Source organism: Lemur catta, chromosome 2 (genome assembly GCF_020740605.2).
Source record: "Lemur catta isolate mLemCat1 chromosome 2, mLemCat1.pri, whole genome shotgun sequence".
NCBI lineage: Eukaryota > Metazoa > Chordata > Mammalia > Primates > Lemuridae > Lemur > Lemur catta.
Genome location: NC_059129.1, coordinates 95,289,540 through 95,317,153, shown reverse-complemented (window position 1 = coordinate 95,317,153; position 27,614 = coordinate 95,289,540). Strand labels below are relative to the sequence as shown.

The 27,614-nt window shown below is 37.7% G+C and overlaps 1 protein-coding gene and 1 long non-coding RNA gene across 7 annotated transcripts in view; one reads left to right on the top strand and one right to left on the bottom strand.

Moving 5' to 3' along the window:
- LOC123633106 overlaps nt 1-25,701 on the bottom strand; it is a 35,090-nt gene extending 9,389 nt beyond the window's left edge. The window contains exons 1-2 of the long non-coding RNA XR_006733544.1: nt 25,567-25,701; nt 19,297-19,465 (exon numbers count right to left, since the gene is read on the bottom strand). This is a non-coding gene — a long non-coding RNA (uncharacterized LOC123633106). The remainder of the gene's footprint in view (nt 1-19,296; nt 19,466-25,566) is intronic.
- A 132-nt stretch (nt 25,702-25,833) lies between these two features.
- Nucleotides 25,834-27,614, top strand: part of ASCC3 (activating signal cointegrator 1 complex subunit 3) — a 307,070-nt gene continuing 305,289 nt past the window's right edge. For 4 of the 6 annotated variants that reach the window (XM_045544082.1, XM_045544079.1, XM_045544083.1 and 1 more), the window contains exon 1: nt 25,834-26,098. The gene's annotated coding sequence lies outside the window, so the exon portion shown is untranslated. The remainder of the gene's footprint in view (nt 26,099-27,614) is intronic. The other 2 variants (XM_045544081.1, XM_045544080.1) reach the window with 1 other exon arrangement.

The window sequence follows — 27,614 nt, the reverse complement described above, 5'->3', positions numbered from 1 at the left end:
TTTTACTACCATGGTTCCTCTTGATATTTACATTTTCAACATTGGAATATAGGTATTATATTGCAATTTATTATCTTATTATTCATGTCATTTGTCTAAATACTATCTGTACAGCTAGATGACTAACATTGCAAGGACAAGTTCTTTTTCATTCCCCATAATTCTTTGCACAATACTGGACATAGAAGAGCTTTTTGATACTCAAAGATTTGAGTGAATTTGACTTATAGCATTAGGACAATTTGAGATTTGAGATATGAAGGTAATGGTCTTCTTCAAATGTTTATTCTCTTTCTTTGGTGATTTAATTTAAATGCCTTATCCCTACATACAAGAGTGAACATAAATCATTGTAAGCACTATCAAAAAAACAATAAGAAATGAAATCCAGGATTAGAGAGAAAATAACTACGTATACATAAGATTAGTTATTTGAACTTTACAATCCTGTGTTATTTTCTTTATGTAAATTGCTGAAGCTTTTACTGACAAAAATAATCTTTGAAAAATTCATTCTATTTTAATATCAGTCCAAGAAAAACACATGGATCAGCACATTAACCTGCTGAGTAGGGACTGTCTTAAAAAACAACAATCTAACATTCATTCACTGGAACGAGGACAAATAGAATAGAAAACTATTCACCTCTAGACTCAGGCAATTAGTTTTAAGTATGTCCAGATGAGTGCTGCAAGAAATAAATGCACTGAATAGTAACTATGAAAAAAGATAAATTGCAAAAGAAGCCAAGGCAAAAGTAAATGTCCTAACAGAAGGTAGTTGAAAATAAATCCCCACTACTATTATTCGAGGGCTCAAAATATAAATATCTATTAAATTTTATTTTTGAACTTCTATAACTGTCCCCATGGTAACAGTCCAGGGCAATTCAGATGTAAAATTTAAATTAAGGCCCATAGGATGGACAGAAAGAACAAATGTCCACCAAACCCTAATCTAATTGAGCAGATGAATCTAGCATTCATTTCTAAAAATAATAACAAGCCCTCTGTTATGATTAGACAATGGAGTAATCTAAAGATAATCAGATAATATTTTGTTTAAGGATCTGGATATAGAACTACAATGTGACAAATATTCTGAAGATAATGTTTATTTTTATCCGGAACAGTGAACATTTCTTTTTAAATAAAAAGTCCTTTTATTTTATTCTTATCATAAGAGTAATAGATGCACATAGAAACAAAAATTCAAAAAGTATAGAATACTTTAAAATAAAGAATAAGTCTTTTTCCTGTCTTTCACTTCCAATTTTACTCCTCATAGATAAACATATTTTCACTAGCATTTCTGGCTTTAGTTCTTCTAGAGATTATCTTTATAACTATAAACAATATGCTTCTGACTTTATAACTCTTTTTCTTAATCAACTGTCCTCTCTATCAGAAAAGATAGGAAACCAGTCCATTTCCTCTAACACGCTCCCCTCCCCATTCAATCTTTATTGCATTATTATTTTGGCTGGTTTACTTTTAAACTTTAAGTAATCTGCTTAAATATCATTTAACTTATTTTGTTTTCTCATAATGTTTTAATTATTTTAAATTGACAAACATAATTGTACATATTCATGGGTTACTTAGTGATGTTTTGATACATATATAGTGATCAGATCAGGGTAAGTAGCACAGCATCACCTCAATTTTTATTTAAATTTAAATAGCACTTCCTAACTCCTTAATATAAATACAAAAGAATTAGCACTTCTGTACCTCCTTCTACGTCTCCTTTCTCCTTCCACCTCCCAATCTCTGTCAGATATACCATTACTTTACTGTCAAGGTTTATTGAATCTGCATTTTATTCTCTAACAATGATTAGTCCTTTCATTTTTTATCTATAGTTGATTCTAAAAACTGAAAGCTAATAGAAACATTTACATTACTATTCACTACAGAATCATGTTGTATGATTGGATTTAGGCAAAAAGAAATCTAATTTATAAAACTGAAGTGTGTGAATAAAATATTCCAAGAATGCGTGTTAATGGATTCTCACTGTTTACTTCACCACCTCTCAAAGCCTTCAAATGGGAGGAAATAGTTAAAGAAATAATGAAGCTCTATTTTCCAGAATTTTTTTTGAAAAGGTGAAATACTTCAGATTAGAAAGTTCCATAAAGTGCCTAAGAGAAGAAATAAGGAAAACCCACCTTGAGACACATTACAGTGGCATCTATAAATATAAAAGATAAAGGAAACCTTTTTTAAAGTTTCCAAAGGGAAAGAAGAGACACATACAAAGGAATAAGAATTAGACTGACTTGAGATTTTTCAATAGCGATACTGGATACAAGAAGACACTGGAGAAAAGTATCCAAAGTGTTAAAGAACAAGAACTTTAAATCTACAATTTTCTATATAGCTATTAAAATGTGAAAGCATGATAAAATATTCTTAAATATATAAGACCTTAGAAGCTTTGCTGCAGTAGAATTTCTCTTGAATTCTCAATTATCCCAATGGCTGATACAAGGTAGGCACACAAGAAATACACAATAAAGAAAAGAAGAAAGAATGGGAGGGAAGTAGAAAGGAAGTGAAGGGGAAAAACGAAGAAAATCCTAAACCTAGTAACAAATTTCACAAAAACACAGAAACAGAAACACCTCCTTTTTCAGTGTTATTGACTGAATTGTGGCCCCACCACCATCAGTTCATATGCTGAATCCCTAACTTCAGTGCCTTTGAATGTGACTGTATTTAGAGAGAAGTCCTTTAAGAGATAAGTTAAAATCTGGCCATTGGAGTGTGCAAATGCAATCTGACTGGTGTCCTTATAAAAGGAAGAGACACCAAGGATGTGCATGCACAGAGAAAAGGCCATGTGAAGACACAGGGAGAAGGCAGCCATCTGCAAGGCAAGGAGAGAGGTCACAGGAGAAATGAAATTTCTTGACACCTTGATCTTGGACTTCCAGGCTCTAGAACTTTAAGAAACTAAATTTCTGTTGTTTAAGCTACCCAGTTTGTGGTAATTTGTTATGAAAGCCCTAGTAAACTAATACACTCAGAAATCGTAGTTCGAACAAAGACACCAAAGAAACCCAAGATGGTTGGGTTGGTGGCACACTGTGGAGCAGGTCCATGAGCAGCCGATGTTCTGGGGGAAGAAACAGAAAGTAGATATATATAAAACTCAATGTCAAGAAGCAGTCAGTCCAATAGACAAAACTAAACAAGGGCAAGGGAATATAATGATGGAAGATGAAGGCCTACTTTAAAGTAGTCAGAAAAGTAAATATTGAGAATTTTGTTCAATAAGTGTTTTTCTACAAAGACTCAAGGGAAAAAAATTTCTCCAGTGTCAGCAAGAGTTCTATGTACTTTTCTGAGCAACTGGTTTATTTGCACTATGTTAAAGCCATGACACTTGTAACTGTTCACATTACCCATGTATTAATAACATTTGTGATTTGTTCTTAGTAACCAGGAAGAAAAACAGGTTACCAATGAAAGAAAGACAATTGGGCGGACAGCTGACATTCTAAGAACGACAATAGAAGACCAAAACCAAAAGTAAAATATTTTCAAAGTTATGAGAGAAAAGAGCTGTCAACCACAATCATAAGATTGTTTGAAATTACATTTCATACTTAATCCACCAGGTCCTAATAGCAGGTATATCCCTGTTATGGAGATGGCTATATAAGGTTCTGATGCTGAACATTTGAATCAGGATAATAGCTAGTAAAATACCATTTGTTTCCCTAGAAAATAGATCCTGGAAAAAAAAAATACCATTTGTAATGTATCAACAACACACATATAATTTCTAATCCTATAAATCACCCTCAAAAAGGCATTATTATCTCTATTTGATAAAACTAGAGACTCAGAGACATTAAATTACATAAAACCACACAACTGATAAAATAAAAAGCTAGGACTCAGATCCACTATTAGATTCCAAAGTCTGCATTCTATATATTACATCACAGCCCTCTCCTAATTCTTCTTGCTCAAAATTTATGCTCATCAAGAAAATTTTGTATTATAATACTTATTCCTATATACATTTTGTCTTCATGGAATAAAATTTCATACTGATTTTTCATAGTTCATGTAAGAAATATACTTGAAATATTGGGAAATTTATATAAATTTTATTTCTACAAATTTTTAAAAGCATGTCTATGATAAAAAATTAAATGTACTTAGAGTCTCAAATGTATGAATCTTATAAAACCTGTTTTGTCTAATTATATGAGCAAAGTACCATCTTTAATATATAAAGCACTAACCTATCATCAGAAGGACATAAATGCTGGGGAAGGCTTTTTACAGTACAGATGAAATGTTAGTACCACCCTACCTTGCTTTCTTACTTGATTTTTCTTTATACCTCTCCTACCCTCCAATTACAAAGTGATTGGTTGTGATTAAGTGTTCAATTCACAGAATAGTCTGACCCACAAAGAAATCAAATTCATGTCCTTGACCTCCTTAGAAGAATTTCACTAATCATCATTATCCAAATTTACTTTTTAAAAATTCCAATAGCAATTATTGTCTGTAGAATTCTTTTGGCAATTAATCACATACTGCTTTGTGACAGACCTATTGTTCTCTTGAACTGTTATTTAACTATTTTGTTATTTATTTTATGCTCCAGTCCCCTCTCTCATATTATCACAAAATTATCTTCCTAAAGCACAGATATTATGATCAAGTCATTGCATTGCTCAAAAACTATGAAAGGCACATTCTTATAACCCTCTCTGGCTTCAAGTCCTTTGCGTCCACTGAATTGGTGCATTTTAGAGATTATCACACTGTTCCACTGCACTCTTTGTTCTTCCTTGCAGGGACCCTGTGGTGACAGAGTAGTGGACCTCCAAAGATGTTCACATACCAATCCTCAAAACCTGTATTTATTACCTTACATAGCAAAAGGGGCTTTGTATATGTGATTAAGGATCTCGAGATGAAGAAATTATCTTGTATTATGTGGGCAGCCCCACATAATAAGGGCAAGAGTATTTATGAGGGAAAGAGGAAAGCCAGAAACTCAGAGTCAGAGAAGATGTGATGATAGAAGCAGAGGTCAGAGAGAGACAGACAGATGTGAAGATGTTATGCTGCTGGTTTTGAAGATGGGGGACGGAGCCACAGTCAAAGAATATGTGAAGCCTCTAGCACCTGGAAAAGACAAAAACAGATTCTCCTGTAGAGCTTGCAGAGAAAACCAGACCTGCTGGCACCTTGAGTTTAGCCATATAGGACCCATTTTCGGACTTCTGACCTCCAGAATTGTAAGATAATAAATCTACATTGTTTTAAGCCATAAGCTTGCAGTAATTTGTCATAACAGCAACCGAAAACTAATACAAACCTTTTTGTGGAAATTAGTCCCTGCCTTCCGCTGCTTATACAGCAGGACTCTTGGAACATTACTGAGGATTTGGGGAGGTTGAGTAGGGAGTTCACATTTCAGAACAATGAACATTATGGACATCTTTGCTTTGAAAAATACCTATTCTTTTTTTGTCTCTCTCTCTCTTTCTGTCATACTCTTCCCCCTTCCCTCAAATTTCTGTTTATTTCTGAATAATAGAAGTGAAGGTTTTTTTGTTTGTTTGAATCCTAGTCATGCCCTCAAGATCTCACCTTCCATGTCAGATGATTTTATCAATGCATTTCCTCAATGATATCAAAGGAGCTCTGATGCCAGCTGTTAAGATAATAGTTTATTATACTCCACTGTAAAGTACATGAAAATAGATATCATTATATATCATTTTAACCTCTGCAGTTTCTTTCTCATGGTAGATGTTCGGTATATTTTTCTTTAAATATACTTGATCAGAAATGTTATGATCTGAATTTAACATGTAAGTTTTAGCCTCCTAAGTGGTTACATAACTTTTACATTCTCCATTTACTAAAGGTTCCTGGAATTGCGTTTGAATTTCCTATCAGAAAGAGGTCAATGGATCTAAATTTAGTAGAACATTACTTTTATTTGGTTTTCTTTAGTGAATTACAGGCAACTGCACCAAATGTTCTCTGTGACTTATGGTATGTACTTTCAAATGTTTACCCATATTTTTTTTATCTATGCTTTCTTTGTTCTTCTCACAATATGGAATGAACACAGGTCTCTGAATTAGAATTATGACGATGATCTAGGTATTCATAGGAAGAGATATACCGAGACCAAGGAATTACATTAAAGTGTGGCAACCAACAGGTCTAGGAATACACACAGCTAGAAAGCCAACAGCAAAGGAGGTGGCCAAAAATCAAGCAGAAACCTTGACAAAGGAGTACCCGGAATACCACAGAATACTATTATCAAGTCTTGTTTCCTAACTCCTCAGAAAGTTAACAGCAAGATCACTGAATGTCATCAAAAAAGGCAAGTCTAGCCTGACTGGAGTTTTTCTCATCTTTTATATTTAGAAGAAAAGTAGATAATTGGTTTGACAAGAGGGAACCAAAAGTGTGATATCAACTGCTCTATAAAGGAATTTACTTCATAAATGTCATGTTCCAACCCAAGATAAAGAAACTATGGCCTATCACCCAAAGTCTGCATTTGATTTTATTTTACCTGAGTGGGAACATCCTATACCCAGAAAAGAATGGTTTCTGGTATTTGATATTAACATGTCTCATTCAGAACAGAGTTTTATTTTTGAAATTTAAAGACTGGAACAGTGATATGCAATTAATAATATTTAATTATTATAGATAATCAAAATTTCAAAGGGCAGAGATAAAACTAGATCATTTACTTAAAAACCCATAGCTCAAGTAAATGATAGACTGTGACTAAAAAAAAATTATTTATTTTGAACTCACTTCCACAGCAGAGGGCTCAAATTTCTTTTTCAAAATCCTTGCCTGAAAAAGTAGAAAATCTCAAGTCCCCACCATCTCCTCACATTTAAGCTCAGGAGATACAATAGAGAAACATGAGATCATTATCAAAAGAGAAGAAGAGGCAGTAACATCAGATAATATTTAACAGACAAATGACAGTAGTTCAAATGCTCCCAAATGAATAAATCTCAATATTACATATCATTTTTGTTGTTTTTTTTAAGAGATGGTGTCTCACTATGTTGTCCAGGCTGGAGTGCAGTGGCTATTCACAGATGCAATCACAGGTCACTGTAGCCTCACACTCTTGGCTCAAGCAACCTCCCACCTCATCCTTCCAAGTTGCTGGGACTACAAAAGATGCCATGCATTATTTTTGAATGAAAGTTTATCTTATAATACAAGTCCCAGTCTCAGTTACACAGCTTTCAACTGGCACTCTCCTTCTGAGTAATCACATTCCTGTGGCTGCTCACAATCTTTTGTTGACATAAACTCTCAAAAGATGTTTTGTCCTGGTCAACAGGGTGATGGGCAAAAAATGAAAGAAGAAAAAGAGGACGTTTTATTTTATTTGGTTTATTTGTCTTCCACTAGGTCCTTATCTACTGTCTCCTATATTTTCCTCTGCTTGAGAAGCAGATATTAACATCCCCAAGTGTAATTCCAAGTATATTGCTGAGGAGCATTTCACAGTAACATCCCATAATTTGCTTATCCATTCACCTTTTAATAGACATTTGAGCTGTTTCTAGGTTTTAGCTACTGAAAATAATGCTGCTGTGAACACTTGTGTACATATCTTTGAGTGGATACCTGCTTTTATTTCCCTCTCTCTCTCTTTTTTAGAAACTGGGTCTTGCTATACTGCCCAAGGATGGAATGCAGTGGCTATTCACGGGCCAATCATCATGCATTGCAGCCCCAAACTCCGGTGCTCAAGCAATCCTCCGACCTTAGTCTCCCAAGTAGCTGGGACTATAGCGTCACAACACTGTACTTGGCTATTTCTCTTGAGTAAATACCTAGAGATGAAATGGTTGGATCCTATGGAAGATGTATGTTTAGCTTCTTAAGAAACTGTCAAACTGTTGTCAAAAATGGTTGTACTGTGTTATATTGCCATCAACAGTGGATGAGAATTCCATTTCCTAAGCATCTTTACTAAAATCAGTCTTTTTAATTTTAGTCATTCTAGTAGGTATGTAATGGGATCAGATTATGGTTTTAATTTGCCTTTCCCTAATTACTAATGATGCTGAGCATTTTTCATGTGCTTGTTTGTCATCTGTATATCTTCTTTAATGAAGTGTTCAAATATTTTTGGTCATTTTTGTGGGTTTTTTTCTTACTGTTGAGTTTTGAAAGTTCTTCGTGTAGTCTTCCTATAAGAATTTATCAAATATATGATTTGAAAATAAGTAAAAAGTAGAACAGAGAATACTAGATGCTGCGTAAGGTATGGGCAAAGGGGGGATAGGGAGAGATTTGTTACAGGATACAAAATTATGATAAGATGGAGGAATAAGTTCCAGTGTTCTATACCACTGTAGGATGATTATAGTTAACAATAATATGTTATATAGTTTCAAATATCTAGAAGGAAAATATTTAATGATCTCAACACAAAGAAATGATAAATGTTTGAGATAATGGAAATGCTAATTACCCTGATCTGATCACTATGTAGTATACGTATCAAAAAGTCACTATATACTTCATGAATATGTAATTATTACTTGTCAATTAAAAAATATAATAAAAACAATTTAAAAAAAAGAAAATATATTTTCTATCCAATGTTTGGTTTGTCTTTCATTGTCCAGTGTCTTCTGCAGAGCAAAAGTTATTAATTTTGATGAAGTCCAATTTATCAATTTATTTGTTAATGGATGGCAATTTCAATGTGATATCCACCTAACTTAATGTATCTACTATATACTTAAAGTATCACCTAACTTAATATTATCTACTTTGTTTTTCTGTGCCTACTGAGGTAAATCACGATTTTTCTTTAGTTTGTTAATGTGGTGAATTACACTGATTGATTTTCAAATGTTAAATCAATCTTGCATTCCTCAAATAAACCCAGTTTGCTCATCATGTGTTATCTTTTTTACATAGTTTTTAGTAAATTTGCAAAAATTTTTGTTTAGAAATTTTTTATCTATGTTTATGAGGCATAGTGATCTGTAGTTTTCTTTGTTTGTGATGTCTTTTGATTATAAGAGTACTTTTGGTTTCATAGAATGAATTAGGAAGCAATTCCCTCCTTTTCAATTTTCTGGAAGAGTTTGTGGAGAATTGGTATTATTTCTTCCTTAAATGTTTGATGGAATTCACCAGTGAAGCCATCTGGAACTGAAGTTTTCTTTGTAGGAAGGGTGTTAACTATAAATTCTATTTCTTTCATAGATGTAGGTCTATTCAGTTTCTTTCTTTTTCAGTGAGCTTGGTGGCTTGTGCCTTTGAAAAAATTTGTTAATTTAATTTAAGTTGCCTAATTTATTGGCATAATGTTGTCCATAATTGTTAAGTCAGAAACTATCAAAGATCAGAGAGCTCTTACCCTACTTGCAAGCTAACAATTTAGCCTACCATGGTTATATAGATAGATACAGATATAGATAGATACATGTCTTGATAGAAGAAATTAGGTTTTCTGGGTAAGAGAAACAATTTATTACTTTCAGCAAAAACAGCCAGAACAACTTTTTAGCACCAGTTTCCCAGCCCCAGTATCCATGGGGCAACATGAGTGAGAGCCAGATATTACTTGTACATGTAGCAGGATGTATCTAAGGAGAAGAATCCCAAAACTATGAGAGTTGGAGTTTATATAGAGGCTCCTGACACATATGTCCATTCTCTCTTCTGGAGAGAAAAGGACACAGTGTGTTTTATTCTGAAAATGTAAACAAATCCTCTCCCGGGAAGACAGGGAAAGATCTCTGTTTTGGAATGTAAGCAAATGTTTCCAAAGGAGTCAAGTCTAAATCCCTAGCTTTCAAGGCTTTTGCTATGCAAATGTGCTCCCTTGTTTTAAAGAACTGAATCACAAAGAAACATGAAAATATTCATGTGCAATTTCTGCCAACATCAACTATCATATATTCTATTATAAACACAATCAACTGTCCTCAGGGGGAGTGCCACTCTGAAACCCATTTGGCTACTACATCAAGAGGCAATGCCATGAGACCACTGCTACCTAGAGAAGGTCCAGGCCTCCTCTAATTTTATTAGAGGAATCCGATTCAGACATATAGATTCAGTCTATCTTGTGGCTCTGCATTCCCTACAGCCTTGTCATCATCTTTACAGTCTAGGATGAGGTTTCACGTCCAGTTTCCAGTCAGATCAGAGGAAGAAGAAATAGGACATTGGAAAAGCCTAGCTTCTCTCTTAAAGGTCTGTGATAGCCACCTCAAAGATGTACCCCCACCCATTGAATCCCCCCTCCTGGTATCCACACCCCTTATGTAATACTCTCCCACATTGAATAAAGCTGACCTGTATAACCAATATGATATTGTGACAATGATGGCATATGAATTTTGAAGCCAAGTCACAAAAGATAGTGCAACTTCTGCCTTGTTCTCTTGGATCACTTATTATGAGAAAGACAGTTGCCACGTTATGAGGACACTTAAGTAGTCTTTTCAGGAGGTCCGTGTGGTGAAGAGCTGAGGTATCCTGCCAAAGACCAAGTGAATGAGAAATTTTGGAAGTAGAACGTCCAGCCCCAGCCAAGCCTTCAGATAATTGCAACCCTACTGCCATCTTGACTGAAACCTCATAAAAGACCCTGATCTAGAACCACACAGCAAAATCAATTCTGAATTTGCAACCCCACAGAAACTGTATGAAATAATAAATGTTTATTGTTCTTTTAGGCTATAAATGGTTATGCAGCAAGAGATAACTAATATAACGGTATGCATTACTTCCACTCACATTTCATTAGTAAGAATTTACTTTGACCACAGATGACCAAGAGAGTGTAAGAAATGTAATCTAGCCATATACTCAGTAAGAAGGGGAGAACGGCATTTGGTGGATAGCTGGTATTATCTGCAAAATATATTCTAATGTGTGGACATTATATGATCTATGCCTCAGTTTCTCCAACTATATTACAGAAAAGGAAGCCCAAATTTCAGTGACAACTAGCCATTTCTGCCATAGGTGACTTGTGTGGAATGCCCACACTTGAACCAAAGAATAGAGGTTAGGAAGGAGGATTAAATTCTACTAGTACGATGACCATCGTGGTACACAAATGGATGGGGAAAGCAGTTCTCAGAAGATATGTGTAGGGCGGTACTAAATAGACAATTCCATATATGTATGATTCATTGTTCAATAAATATCTGTAGAATTAATGAATAATTAAATTGGACTTCCCTACAAAGGAAGGTCTATGGTATAAAACTGTCAAAGAACATGAGATAGATCTATATGTCTTGACATGAAGTCTGTGCTAGACTGTTAAGTGATAAACATAGATTATAGAATTGTCTATATAAAATGACCCTACTTATAAACCCAAACAAATGGATATTAATAAATATATTTGCATGAAAAAGTTTTGAAAAAAAGGTACTTCAATGTAACAACGGTTGCCTCTAAGGACATTCATTTTCTCTTTATACATTTTTTGGTCATTGTTTGAATTTTTTATTGTCTATTTTACACACACTGCATTATTTAAATTGTTTACAATAAATATCCATTACTTTTATAGGAATATGTAGAAATAAAAAGCCAAAAAGGCAATAAAAATAAATATACTTTGGGAAAAAAATATTCTCTCTACAATGCTTCACAAATCTCCTTTTCTCCAATGCATACTACTTCTTTAGTTCAGGCCTTTGTCATTTATTATCTAGACTAGAATTCAGCAAAGTTTTCCTGTGAAGGGCCATATCATAAATATATTATGCATCTCTTTCATAACTACTCAATTCTGCTGTTGTATCTTGAAAGCAGACATGAACGGTACCTAAACTAATGGGTGTGCCTCTGCTCCCATGTAACTTTTTTTTACTGAAACAGGTGGTGGGCCAGCCCCTGAGCCAGCCATTGTTTGCTGACCTTTCAATGAGACTACTGAAATCTCCCAATTATTTCTCTGCCTCCAGTCCCTTTCCCTTCTGTTTCTTGTATCTTAACTTTTCCTACATTTGTCATGTAATTTCTTCACAATGTTTTCGCTTAAATCTTTCCAGTCTGGAAAATTCTTAAATTTTTGGTACCTCAAGATTATGTTTTAAGACCCTGAACAGCCTTCATCACCAAAATGACTGGTCTCTCTTCAATGCTTCCACAGTCTTTGTACATATCTTGATTAGCACCTTCTATAATAATGATTTCCATATGTGCTTCCTAGTTAGACATGAGGGCTGAGACTACACTTTTGAATTTCTGGAATCTAACTGAAGACAAAGTGTTGGCATTCAGAAATGTTTGCTGAGTGAATAAACAGAGAAAGCAGTATCCCTTTGGCCTTTTAGGCTTTCAATTAGGTGTAGAAAATTGCTCTTCCCCCAAGTTCTCATTTTCTTTACGATCAAAGCAATCAATATCTCGCAGCCTGGATCTTTCTTTCTTTCTTTCTTTTCATATTTCTGCATGATTTAATGCCCACAGCAAATGAGATCACATAGCTAACATCAACTTTTTGGATCTCATTTGTCATCTGATCTAAAACAATACTCTTAAGTGTTTACAAGTAATGTCATTCAGGGGATAGGTCATACTTTTCTCTGGTCCTATTTATAAGGATTTTCCCCTCACCCAGGTTTACTAGAGGGTGAGCCACTTGACTGTGGGAAGTTTATTTTTGAAAGGCTAAGATATATTTAGTGCATAAGTGAATGGGTCCCTAGGGTACAACCTGCAAGCTCAGAATATGTCCCAGCTATGCTTGGGACTATTTTATAGGGTTTGTATACATCAGAAATTTCACCTTATGTAAAATGATTAGTTACCTTATATCAAAAACCAGTTATTATGGGCCCACTATATGTTAGAAAGAACCTCCATTTACATGATGTTATTCAATTTAATCTTTCTTCATCCCTGTAAGTGACTATTAGTACTAACTTGAAATGAGGAAACTGAGGCTCAGGAATGTTAAGTATTTTGTCCAATAGCATAATGAACAAAGGGGTACAGCTGTACCTCAAACTCAGTTCTTAAGATTTTAAATCCCATATTCTTTCCTCACACATGGTTTACCTTCATCTTCCCTTGATTCTTAACATTTGTAGAAAGCCATTTTTATATCATTTATAATTAGTTATTGAACTATTCTATCAAGTTCTGGAGCTTTTTTGTACCTGACTTTCTGCTAAATAATATGGTTAATTTTGCAAACCATTGTTAAAAGGGGTTCAAAAATTTGGCTGTTGAACATTTTAAACATACTTAGAATTGATAATTAAAAATTTCAAGTACCACTACATACAGAGCTTTGTTGGGCTGTCCCTGGGTTTTGACTGGCAGTCAGATGGATCAGACTAAAAAGACCTGCATCTGAAAACTGAATAAACATCCATGCACAGGAAACGCAGGTGAGTGGGCTAGACCTGAGCAGCCCCACACGTTGCCAGCAAAGGTCAGTGGTAGTTACAATATTAGGAAAACTCAACAAGAGATGAGATCCCCAGTAGATGTACAAAACATAATAACAGAAGAACTAGAGGTCTCCGCATCATTCAAAAGATCCAGCCACTGATAATAAAAATCTGTTGTAGGGGAAGGACTAAATGGTGACAAAAATAAGAAAGAAGCTCAGCTCCATAGGAGCTAGCATACCCTGTCTTAGAAACAAGGCAGACACTTAGGCACGAGGAACCAGACAACATATCAGGGACAAGAACTGGGATGCAAAGTCAAAGTGATACCAGCTAACTTGATGACCTTAAGGCCTCTCCCATTACCTCTGCCCAAAAGCCAAAGTATTCCAAGCAGTCATATAGGTCAAAATCTATGGATGGTGGATACAATCCTCCAGCTATAAAGAGATAGGAAAAACAAGAAGAGATTACAATACCCATCTTTATGGATATCTCTTCCAGGGTTCCCATTTCCTTACATATATCTCTTTATCTCACCCCTTTCCTGCCTGCCTCATATTTATTTTGCTTCATTTTGTTTTTGCTCCTCACTGTTCAAAGGCTTTGTATGACCAAAGTATGCTTTGAGGTGTTTTTCTTAATTATTAAATAATGTATATTTTTCATGTTCTGAAGTTTTAAAATAATTGAATATATTTCACTACAAAAAAAACAGGATATTTGAATTTTTTTCCTTTGGGTCAATAACCCTCTGTGGAAATCCTAACCTTGCTTTACTATTTTTAATAACAAAATAAAACCCTGCTTTATTTTATTCACCAGACTGAGAATTGCAATTAATCCAAACTGCACACATTGATTTAATGGTTTTATAAAAATCTTTACACTACAAAAAATTAAGAGTATGCATGTCTCCTAAACATTCACAAATGACGAAACAGCAATTATTGTGCATTCTACTGATGAAATATTATACACCGATTAAAATGATATTTTAAAATGCCAAGAAGCTGGTAAACAAAAGCTTATATTAAAAAAATAAAAATCTGAATCCATGGTTTCAACAAGGTAAAATTTTTGTAATCATCTGGGCAAAAATGTTAAGAAAATACAGAGAAACAAAAAATGTGGTTCATAGGGAGGCAAAAAGATGAATGATGAATTATATTTTATTTTTGGTATTATAATGTTACTTGGGAAATTAATCATATTTCTTGAAATGAAATATATATTCCACACATGTTCTTTTTTTATATTTAACTTTTAATGTATTGAGATGGGTGTATAAGCTCACAGAACCCATAGTTAATTTCACATAGCCACTACTCTAAAAATGCTCAGTTGTTCAGCTGTGATACTTTTAAAATAAAGCATTTCAAAGAATCTAGTATATTTGGAAAATGAAGCTGTAACTTCATGTATCTAAAGCAAAAACAGTCCATCCATGATAGATACGATAAAGGAAGGCATCATTCAAAATAATTAGATTAGAATAGAATGAGTTCCAGGTAAATCTCTGTGTAATTATCCCTATTTCCCAACTCTACCCCTTCCCCTTCCTCCTGAAATTGCAAAAAATCATTGTTTGCATTTGGGGTTTGAAATTTGTCTCTAATCCTCACATTCCTACAGAGAGCACCAAAAGACTAACTTATTGTCCCTTCCGCTGCTTTCTGATATGTCATTTTTGGTTTCTAACTTGAATGCACTTAAGTCCTGAACAAAATTAAATTCTCAGTATGTATTCACTCACCTTTCATTACTTAAAAGTAGTTTTCCTTTCCTTGAGTTTATAGTAGCAGTCTGATAAAGGCCTGCTTACTATGCAATTTCATTGAATTAATACACATTTAATGGAAACATTCAGATATGATTATTTTACTATTCATAATACATAATTTGTTTCCTTTGAGAAAACGTTTATTCTTCCAACAAATAACTTCAATAAAATACAATACCATAAGATTGAATATGTGGATAGACTCTTTTCATTATAAGGAAATAAAAATGCTTATTAAATATACGAACTTTTCCCGTAAGAACTTCTTAAACAGCAGTTCTAAAAAGATGGTGTAAAAGGCATTTTTATAATAGTATTAAAATTTGTGGCAGCTTAAACTGAAATAAGAGTCTAATATGAAAATGGCTACTTTTTATTGTTTATATCTTCAGATTCATTGCTACTATATTATTTTGGCTGCTAGCTATGACCTAGCTTTCATTTTTTTTCTTTAATCTTATGGTAAAATACAAAGTACTGTTGTTGTTGTTGTTGTTGTTTTAATAACATCAAAAATGTTTACATCAATCGTGCTAGAAAAAAATTGAATTTTAATGAATATAAATTTGGGGTGGTGACTCTAAAGCAGGAATGTATCAGCAGTAGCAAGGAGGCAAGAAGGCTGGAGCAAAGTGAGGGAGGAAGGGGATGGGTGTAGGCGGTAAAGTCAAAAGATAATCAAGGTGCAAGACATAGGGCTATAGAGGTCTTTGAATTTTATTATACATATAATGGGAAGCCATTGCGGGGTTTTCAGCAGGATATGACATGGTCTTATTTATGTTTTCAAATACTCAGCCTGGCTGCTGTGTGCTGAGTAGACTGTAGAGTGGGCAAGAGTCAGGATAGTGAGGATTGTGGCTTGAGAAAGTGGTAAGATGTGGTCAGATTCTGGAGCAATAGATACACATACACCTTTACCCAGTTTCACCTGCTGTTAAAATTGTGTCTGCTTTATCCTGTCTCTCTCTATATATATGTAGATATAGATATATAGATAATATCATCTCTCTCTCTCTCTCTATATATATATATATATAATAGTGTTTTTCTTTACTCTGAACTATGTGAAGGTAAGTTATATTCATCATACATCATGACCTTTTACTTGTAAATTCTTATTTCCCAAGAATAAGATCCTGTCTTACATAACCATAGTACAATGGTCAGCATCAGGAAATTTAGTATTAATAAATACTTTTATCTAATTTACCATTGTATTTCCATCTTGTCAGTTAACCCAATTGTGTCCTTTATAACATTGGTCCCCTCCAGTACAGGGTCCAGTATTCCATTCAGTTGCCATCTCTCTTTAGGCTCCTTTAATATGGAACACATCAACAAACTTTCTTTGTCTTTCTCATATATATTTTTAACATAGAGCCAGTTTGACAGGACTGTACATTTATACAGATGGATTTGATGTGGGCTTTGAGGGAGTTGAGGATAACTACAAGATTTGGGGCTTGAGAAACTGAATGGATCTTCTTTATTAGGATAAGTAATACAGCAAAGACAGCTATTAGAAATACAAACCACTATAGAAGTGACTTTTTGTGAAAGAGACTTCTAGTGCACACCAATATCTGGTTCCCCTCTCCTGGACACATTGGAGGATTATATTTCTCTGCTACCTTACAGCTACCTGGGGCTATGTGATCAGTTCTGGTTAACGAGTTGTGAGCTGAAGTAATACAGTTGCCCTGGAGAATTGTGCTGACTTGCACAAGCAAATAAATATTTCTTCTGTTAATCCACTGAGATTTTGGAGTTGATTGCTACCTGGCCTGTACTAAGTCACCATTAGACACTCAAGTGGAAATAGTTAATAGACAAGATCCCACTGTTGGGGCCAGATCAAATCTGGAATGCTTGGGAATCAACATATAAATGATATTTAGAGCCATGAGATCTCTATCTAGTGAGTGTGGATATAGATAATTGACTAATAGGTGATGATTGATAGATAGATAGATAGATAGATAGACAGATAGACAGATGATAGATAGATGATCCAGCCTCAGCTTCTTGCCATAGATGGTTGATCCATGAAAAGTCATAAGCCAGCCACTCAGTCTTTTGTAAGTTTTTTTTTTTCTCAAACTAGAACTAAGGAAAAGAGCCAGTCGTTCTCGTGTGGTTATAATCATAGGCCATAGTCTGTGAGGATCAAGAACTATTAGAAGTCATATTCTAAGCTGCGTGGAGTGATTTATTTAGGAAGTGCTCTCAGAAAAGAAGTGAGGAAGAGAGAACAGGCAGGGAAAGGAAATTTAAGCAAGTGGTCTTACCTAGAGAGCATTAGTTTGGTCCCACAGGGAAACAAAAGGAGTTTGTTTGTTTAAAACAAAGTCTTTTTAAAACCTGGGAAGGTTGTCTTTCATTTGAAAACAACTGAAAAACATTTTAGAAATTCAAGCGTTCAGAAAATATACCATCCATGTACCCTAATTTACTTAAACTTCAGTAGTAAAATAATGAATCAAAATAAAGACCTCAAAACAGTATATCACTGTATGGAAGGTCTGGTCAGTCTGTCCATACTAAAAAACATAATTAGATTATGTGTTCAGGCAGATTATGCTGTTAGAGGAAGGGAGGTGGAGGTGAGAAGAGCTTGAACCTGGGATGCTTCATTCAGCTCTGTTTCTTCAAGTTCTTTCCCAATGAAATGCGTTGTTTCTTGAATTATGATTCGTATTCCACAGTTTGGGGGTATATTAGTCAGGGTTCTCCAGAGAAACAGAATCAATAGGAGATATTTATTTGTTTATTATGAGGAACTGGATCACACACTTGTGGAGACTGACAAGTCCTATGATCTGCTGCCTGTAAACTGCAGACCCATGAGAGCCAGTGGTGTCGTTTAGTACAAGTCCCAAAGGCCTGGAAACCAAGGGAGCTGATAGTGCAAACTCCAGCCCAAGGCAGGAGAAGATGAGATGAGATATCACAGCTCAGTTGTGAGGCAGAATTAAAAAGGGGTAAATTCCTTCTTTCTCCACCTGTTTCATTCAGGCCCTCAATGGATTGCATGATGCCACTCACAGTGGGGAGGGCCATTTACTTATACTGAGTACATTAGCTTAAATGGGAAACACCCTTGCAGATGCACCCAGAAATGATATTTATTCTGGGCACTCTATGGCCCAGTCAAGCTGACATAAAATTAACCATCACAAGGGGGTTTCACCCTATCAGCTTATTGCTCATTTTCCTTTTATGGAGGTGGTAATTACTGAAAACTCTTGTTTTCTAATCCAGAGCATTTGACCAGAGTTTTTTCGCAGACCTATCCCCTTAAGGGTAACTTGTTAATGGGAAAGGAAGGTGAATGCCTTATGGATAAATGTTCATTTGGAGTCACTGTCATCCAGTCAGATAAGTAGCACAACGGTCCAAGCTTTGAGGTTGACTAAAGGTTCACCTAGATTTAACACTACTGAAGCACAAGACATTGCTAGATTTCCAAGTAGTCTTATCTTGTCAGTCACTTGTAAATTTTCTGTTCTGATTCCTTCCAAATCTTACATCTAAAGCCATTTAATCTTCACTTAGATATTCTCTTCCACCTCAGATTCTGAAAACAGTCTTCACTGAAGAGCATTAGGAGCCCTAGGTCAATTTGCCTTTTTAACTCAACAAACTTATTTATATACTTACTCTAAGCTTGAGACTGTGCAAGTCACCAATAACAAGGTAAATAATAACAAAGATAAATAAACCAAAGGTTTCACCACTGAAGTGATTATAGTCTAATGCAGTGATCCCTTAAATGCTAATATGCATAAGAATTACCAGGGATGTTTTTAAAAATGTAGGACCTGGCCCAACTCCCAGATGTTCTGATTCATTAGTACTTCTAGGTGATTCTGAATAAGAGATCTCTTTGGAAACATTCTTCTAGGGACCAAGCACAAAACAGAAATTTCAATACAACATAACAACACTATGTTTGAATAATGGTTAAAATCATAGACTTTGGTACCAGATGATCTGGGCTTGAATCTAGTACTACTAATTACTATTTGTGTGACATCAGATAAGTTATGTTATTTAATTTCTATTTCTATAAAATCCTACCTCTGGGAATTGTTGTGATGTTTAGAATAAATGATGTGGAAGGAGAAAATGGCAGATCAGTGGTGACCTCCTGGCTCTCTGCTCCCACAGTACGAAGTGAAGAATGTGGTCAGCCACTCACAAGAACAGGATTATGAATCTGCAGAGAAGCAGCACGGGACAAATGGCGCTGAAAAGAAAAAAAAAGAGGTGAATTGGAGAATTGACCACAAAGTCTGGAGAGTGCGAGATATACAATAGGGAATAGAGCGTGGGATGGCCATGCCTGTCGGCCGGCCAGGGCAGTGTGATCTGACCCACAGGAGGACAACTCTTCCTCCACTAGCCTCCACATCAACTCAGGCAGGGAAGTGCTTGAAGTCAGTGCAAAGTTGGGGCAAGGGTTGACAGACTGTGTGGAGAAGAGACAATAGCGGAAAACATTTTGAACTCCCCAGTGCTCTATGCTAGGTCCACACTGGGCTGGGAGAGACTGGTCTGAGTGGATACTTCCCAGGTCCGCAGGAGGGAGTTTGGAGACAGGGAACCTAGCCTCTGACGGTCAACGAGATGAGAACAAAGGAGGTGAATGCTGAAAGGGAGGCTCTGCCCCTGGAAACCGCCGAAGATAGGGCTGGCACAGGGTGGGACAGAGAGTGCAGGACCCTCTACTGGACTGACCTGAGACAGTGGAACAGGGAAGTAGTGGGGACAGCCAGCAGCCCATTGAGACAGCCTGCCAAACCCAGTACCTGCTGCCCCTGAGCAGTCACCTCCAGTGATGGCTCTCTGTGGGTGGGCAGCTGCCATTTTGGGGGCCCATAGCCTAGAAACTCTGTGGCACGCTGCGGTCCCAGTCACCATCACTTCCTGAGCCCAGCAGGGCAAGCTCAGGCAATGGTCTCAGGCAACGCCCGCCCCAGCCTGGCCCAGCAGAGCAGGCCCCGCCCTTGGAGGAGGGAAGTAATGAGAGAAGCCACTTTCTGAACATTCCTCCCCTAGCCCGGCCCCTTGTCTTTTGCACTGGCAAGACAGACCATGCCCTTGGAGGTGGGGAGTAATGAGAGAAGCCACTTTCTGGGCTGAGATGCAAGGCGGCCTCAAGTGGTGCTCCTCCAGCAGCCTGGCAGGGCAGGCTTCACCCTTGGAGCCAGGGAGAACAGAACAGAGAAAAGTCCCTTTCTTTGTGTGACTGCCATGAATCTATGGGAACTTGGAACAAAGCAAAAGGGGGCAGACTGTTGATTCGGTCCAGTGGGCTGACTTTGATCATCTGATAAGGACATAACACTAGGGCTTGCCCTTGGCGCCCAGCCTGCTGCTAGCTTTGGGGCATGCAGACTGGGAAGGAAAATCCTGGCCAGATTCCTCGACAATTGCACCAATTGACACCCCTCACCAGGAGCTGCCTCACAAGTGTGGCAAAAGAGCCCTGAATAACATATTAGCAGCTCTCCCCTAGCAGCAGATCAAGCAATCACAGAAGTATACACTCTCAGGCTCACAGGTACCAGTTGTTCTCACTCCACCTAAAGTGGCAACAGGGCTCAAATAACCCTTGGGAGTGACAAGACATTTCCCAAAGATTGGGGTACTCATATTCCTCATCTAGGGCTTTAGAGCCCAATACCAAGGCATCAGAATACCTTGATAACTGGCTCCTCCATGAAAACTACAAGCAACAATAGAGAGGATAAATGCATAGCTCAACACAGTGCCTTCCATCTCAAACTAGCAGAGGACAGTGGAACCACACACACAAGAGTGATTCACCACCTGGGAGCTTAAGCAAGGGGTCCAAACTCACTAATCTCCTTTGGCAAGAGGTGAAGACAACAGGTCAGAGATAAGCCAACAGGCTAAAACAACTCTAAGGCAATATAGGACTAGCATGCATCTCCCCAGCACTGTCAAGGAATGTCCCTTTGGAGACTTGGAGATAAAGCCATAAACTAGCCCTGGCACCCCCAGTTCTCAACAAAGTAGCCTGATGAGAAAGAATCAGTGAGAGAACACAGGAAACATGAAAGATCAGAGTGAAAAGTGACACCCAAAAGAAAAAATTCTATCTCCATCAATACATACCAACTTACATGATATGATTAAACTGACAGAGGAAGAATTCCGAATATGGATTTTAAGAACTAAATGGAATTGAAGAGAAAATAGAGACAAAACATAAAGAAGCCATAAGAACAATACAGGAAATGAATGAAAAATTCTTTAAAGAAATGGAAATACTACAAAAAAACCAAACAGACATTCTGTAAATGAAAGACACATTTAGGGAACTATGAAACACCGTGAAAAGCCTCAAGAACAGAATGGATCACGCAGAGGAAAGAATCTCAGAGCTTGAAGATAATGTCTATGTGCTAAACAAATCAGATGAAGAAAAAGAACACAGAAACAAGAGACAAGACCAAAACATACAAGAAATGTGGGATTATGTAAAGAAGCCAAATACAGGAATCATAGGCATCCCAGAGAGAGAAGGAAATACACAAGCACTGGAAAACTTATTTCATGGGATACTGGAGGAAAATATGCCTTGCCTGGCCAGAAATCTAGATATCCAGATACCAGAAGCACACAGAACTCCTGGGAAACTGTGAAAAGGTAAACAGCACATCACGTAGTTATTAGGCTGATCAAAGTAAACATGAAAGAAGCAATCCTTCAAGCAGTGAGACACTGGTGAGCTGAAGAAACTTAGTGGACATACATACGGATGGAGATACCAAAATACCAAGAGCCTGATGGGCTGGAAATGGTTCTGACACATGACAACCCATCCTTACAACCCATGACGTGACAAGTCTGAGAATGAAAGACGTGATACTCACGATAATGGAACATAGAAATGAAAAAAGCCCAAAGCATGGATGACTCTGTTGAGCCATTGAAAATAGGTTGGAAAGACTTCCACCTTGAGATTTTCTGTTTTGAGGACAATTTTGAGATAATTAAGGCACTCAGCAAAATGATCCTGTTACATACACAAACATACACACATAAAATTTTATGAAAATGGGTTCATATTATGTATATATTATCTTGCAAGCTGTATATCTTGGATATATTCCCACATCAAGCAATACAGATTCCCATCTGTTTGTTTGTTTTTTAGAAACAGGGTCTTGCTCTGTTACCCAGGCTGGAGTGCAATAGAAGAATCATAGCTCACTGCAGCCTCAAACTCCTGGGCTCAAGCAATTCTCCTGCTCCAGCCTCTGAGTAGCTGGGACTACAGGTATGTGCCACCAGGCCCAGCTAATTTTTCTTACTTTTTGTGGAGATGGGGGTTTGCCATGTTGTCCAGGCTGGTCTTGAACTCCTGGCCTTAAGTGATCCTCCAACCTTGTCTTCCCAAAGTGCTGGGATTACAGGTGTGAGCCACCATGCCTGGCCTTACCTCATACTTTTTAAATGCCTATAAAGTATTCCCCTTTAGAGATGTGCTACAATTTATTTAATATTCTTTTGAGCATTTTTTGGTGTGATACATTTTTAAGTACAGTGAGTTTTAATTGGTTTCCCAGCCATCTGTTAATTTCAACCCATTGTACCCAATATTGCCAAGATAATTTTACAATCTCATTTTGTAACTGCCAAATACTTATTGCTTACAGTACTAAGTTCCTTAAATTCAAACTTCAGTCTCCTTACAGACTAGCTTCTATACATTTTAACTTTATTGTCACTACCTTCTATTAAGAATCTTCCATTACAGATAAATAGTTGGCTCATTATCATAGAATATAGCTAGTTTTCTTTCTTGGCTTTGCTCATGGCATACTTTTTGGACAGTCTTCCTCCTCTTTATTAGGGACCATTTTCATTAGATTCTTTCCATAACACTTGGGAAAGCCCAGTGCAGTGGCATGTGCCTGGAGTCCCAGATACTCAGAAGACTGAGGCCATAGGATATTTTGGAGCCCAGGAGTTTGGGGCATAGTGTGCAATGATCACATCTGTGAATAGCAACTGCACTCCAGCCTGGGCAACACATTGAGACCCTAACTCTTAAAAGACAAAACAAAACAAAACAAAAATTTGGGAAAACCCCAGGAGATTATAGAAAGGACAAGAACAGTTCTTAGTGTTCAATGAAGTACACATCCTTCTCATGGTATCTGCAGGAGATTGGTTCCAGGACCCTCCCACTATTCAAAGCTGAGGATGTTCAGGTTTCTTACATAAAATGGTGTAGTATTTGCACATAACCTTACACACATGCTCCCATATACTTTAAATTATCTCTAGATTACTTATTATAGCTAATACAATGTAAATGTTATTCAAATAGTTCTACTATATTGTTTAGGCAATGACAAGAAAAAAAAGTCTGTGGATGCTCAGTACAGACATATCCATCCATTTCTTAAAAAATATTCTCGATCCAAGGTTGGTTGAATCCATGGATATAAAATCTATGGATATGGAGGGCTGATTGTATTTCTTTCTAGGCAAGGACTGTTTAATAGAAATATTATACAAGCCACCAATGTAATTTTAAATTTTATAGAAGTCATATTAAATGTAAACAGTTGAAATCAAATACATTTTATTGACCCAACATTGCCAAATATTATTAACATGAGAATTATGATATTTTATATTTGTTTTCTAAATCTGTTTATCTGGTATGTATTTTGAACTTACTTCCTTTTCAAGTTGGGCAAGCCACATTTCAAGTGTCAACAGTCACATTTGGCTAGTGGCTATCCTACTGCATATGGCAGTTATAGGTAGTATATTTTCAATTGCTTTCTTTTCCCTTAAGCCTCTGGAACTGTGATGGGAACAATCTGTCATATGAATTCCTACCACTTATTGTTAACACCTCTCATTATCAAGGGGCCTTCCTGCATTATTTACTTTTTGATGCATTTGTCTTGTCTCATAAACTAACTTGTAAACTCTTTGAAGGCCAGGACCATAGACTCATGGAATCTCAAGGCTGGAAATAACTTTAACACAGCCATCAACTAATTCTTCTCTTGATGTGTGGCTCCCCTGTGCCAAGTCCCTTGTAAGTGAGCATTCAGAATCTACTTGATGTTAAATCCAATGTATTGAGGTATCCTTTGGCCAGTCCTAGAAAGGGATCTTCTTTTCAGGATCTGCAACCTGTTTCCCTGGAGTTTGCATGACATGAAACAAATCGACATCACATGATGGGTCTCTTCATATTTGGAGACAGTCCAGTAGTTTTCTCTCTTCTAGGCAAATCTTCACAGCTTTGATCAATATTTCTTCACTTCTCATGCTTTTGAGTTCTCTTCATCATTTTGCTCTTTGCTGAAATAATCCCAACTTGGCCCGGGCACGGTGGCTCACGCCTGTAATCCTAGCCTTCTGGGAAGCTGAGGCGGGTGGATTGCTCGAGGTCAAGAGTTCGAGACCAGTCTTGAGCGAGACCCCGTCTCTACTAAAAATAGAAATAAAAATTATCTGGACAACTAAAAAATACATATATAGAAAAAATTAGCCGGGCATGGTGGCGCATGCCTGTAGTCCCAGCTACTCGGGAGGCTGAGGCAGTAGGATCGCTTAAGCCCAGGAGTTTGAGGTTGCTGTGAGCTAGGCTGATGCCACGGCACTCACTCTAGCCCGGGCAACAGAGCGAGACTCTGTCTCAAAAAAAAAAGAAAGAAAGAAAGAAAGAAATAATCCCAACTTGATTGAGGTCTTTTTAAAGTGCTGAACACAGCACTTCAGATGTGGTCTGGCCAGTGAAGAAGGTAATTGGATCACTACTGGCTGCCTCTCTACACAACAGAGTTGTACGAGGCATCAAGACACACTACCCTGTGAGGAGGGGGGGATGGAAGACGAGAGCCACCGCGCATTCATACCACCTTTGCATCCTTGGCTTTTATCCAGAACTCTACACACATACACCACACAATTCTTCATGTGAGTTAGTTTTTCTTAATATCTTCCGTCTTTTCAACTGAGTTAAGGAATCTTCTGGCTTTCTGTTTTTGGTGGCGGTCCTCCGACCAAGGGACCGACCGGTAGAGATAACTTCATAAACACTAAGCTGCGAATCTAGAAAGCTTAGGAAAGCAGGACTCGAGACCAGAGAACTGTGTAAAAGTGTCCAAGAGCCAGAGCGCTCTGATGATGACGACAGCAATTACCCAGTTCTTCTTCATTCATACTGCTCTTCTCTTTTACCTTTAATAGGAATTATTTCCTTCACATATTCACCGCACGGAGAAGGGCGAAGAAAAGACGCGAACGTCTGAAGTAAACGTAAGGGAAGACTCAACGGGTAGGTACCTGGAGACGGCCGGCGCGGCCCAGCGCAGGCATCCGCCGCATCACTCAGTCCTCGGGCACGCGCACGTGCGCGCCCACCCGCCCCGAGGGCGCCCCCTCGCCTCCGGTCGGGCCCTCCCGCACCCCTCCTCCGAGTCCCGCGAACCGGACGCGGGGCGGCGGCGCGCGCACGCAGGCCGGGTTGGGGGAGCCGACGTGCCGACGTACTGACGCTGGCGCCGCTGTGGGCGGCTGACGTGTAAGCCGGCGTCCGCGCCACCCATTCCTTCCGCGCCGAGTGTGTGGGTCTGGCCGGCGTCTGGAGGTCCTAGCGCCAGGCGCCCGGTGACTAGAAGCGACCCCCGCAAGGCCAGCGTTGGGTGCGGACGAGGCCGCGGCGGTGCAGTTGTCAGCTGGCATCCTTGACCCTGCCCTTCGCTCCCCACCCGCGTGGGAAGTTAAAATAAAACCGAAAGGGAGGGAGGCGCGGAGACGGGCGCAGACGGAGTGATGGGAAGCGCGTGAGCCGGGGTGAAGAGGTGCGGAGGAGAAGGTGGGTGGTGGAGAAGGGGTGTCGCTGCCTGGGGAAGCGGGTGGGGCGAGGAGACGAGAGCAGGGGAGCTCCCCGGGCGATTCTCCATCTGCCTAAGGGGCAAGTCCCAACCTGTCATCCCTCTCCGTCGCACTCCCGGTAGGTGGGGTAGGGGTAAAAAAAAGAACCCAGGCCACGTATTGCCCAGGTGTTAGGCCACAACGTGGTCAGTTGGAGTGATTTTTCTTTCCTGTGCGTAATTTATTTTCATTATTTTTTTTTTTCTGTTACAAAACGTTGATAACTTAGTTTTCGGTACTTAGATTTTTGGGAGAGAAATCTTCCTCCTTGTATTTTCCCCCACAAATTGAAAAGTAGACAAGATAGTTGACCATGGTGGACTGTGGGTGAATTTAGCGATGGAACAATCTAGAATACCATTTTGAAATAAATAAATGTGTATGTGTGTGTTAGGGAGGCTTTGGGGGTACTGGGCAGTTGTTTTAAATAGGTTTCTTATCATAAGTTAACTTATGAAATGCAGTGTGCTCGTGTATTCACTATTCTTTGGTTTAAAAGAAGCATAGTTCTACGGGCCTCTAAAAGTTTGATATGAGTGATATCACCTGTGCAGTTCAAACTGGTAATTATATTTTCTGTCTTTTCCTAAGTAAAGTTAGATTGAATAGCCAGTATCTCCATTGCCAGATTTCATGTTTCATAGATTGAAATCATTTTTCTGAGTTTCAAAGTGTTCTCAAAAATCGAGATTCTATTCTGGATTGTGCTCCAGTTCATGTTGTATCTTTTATTTTTAATGGTAGTTATAAAGTATCACGGTCTTGCTTGAGAAAAATGATCCTAATGTGAGTTAGTGTAGGCTAAATAATCTTAGTTATCTGAATTAATTTTTCATGGCTTAAGCTTTCTTGATCTCTGCTGAACAGTTTTTACTGCAGATAGGGAACCAAAAGATGGAGTGTTAAGTGAAGAGGGCTGTGGGGGTCCACAGAGGTTTTTAATACGGAAACTGCTACAACATGTTTCTAAGCTTTGGAGATGATCCAGTGGAGAAGAAAATATCACTGATAAGGAGGGGAGGGACAGTTTCACTTCAGCAGCTTTTTTATCACTTAATCCCTAGGACTTGAATACATTTTTTCTTGAATGAATTAATGAATGTATAAAACTGATTTCACCAGATGCAATTATTTTCTTTTATCAGTGCTGGATAAAAGGTGGACTAAAGTACATTGGTTAACTCCTTTCTCAAATGGTTATGAGCATTGATTAGGTTATAGCATTCCTTGATTTCTAGATTACCCTTGTGAAAGTTGCAGATTCCAGGATGAAATCACTTTTGTCAGACTCAGACAAAATAGGGCCTGGAAGGTCCAAAGGAGAGGAGTCTTATGCTTACATGTCTGAGATAAGAACTGTTTCCAAGGACTTTCTAAAAATGCTCTTCCATCCTTCTCTTGCTCTGATAAGTCTTGTCACTAGATATTCTTTAGGACAGCCATAAATTGGTAATGGC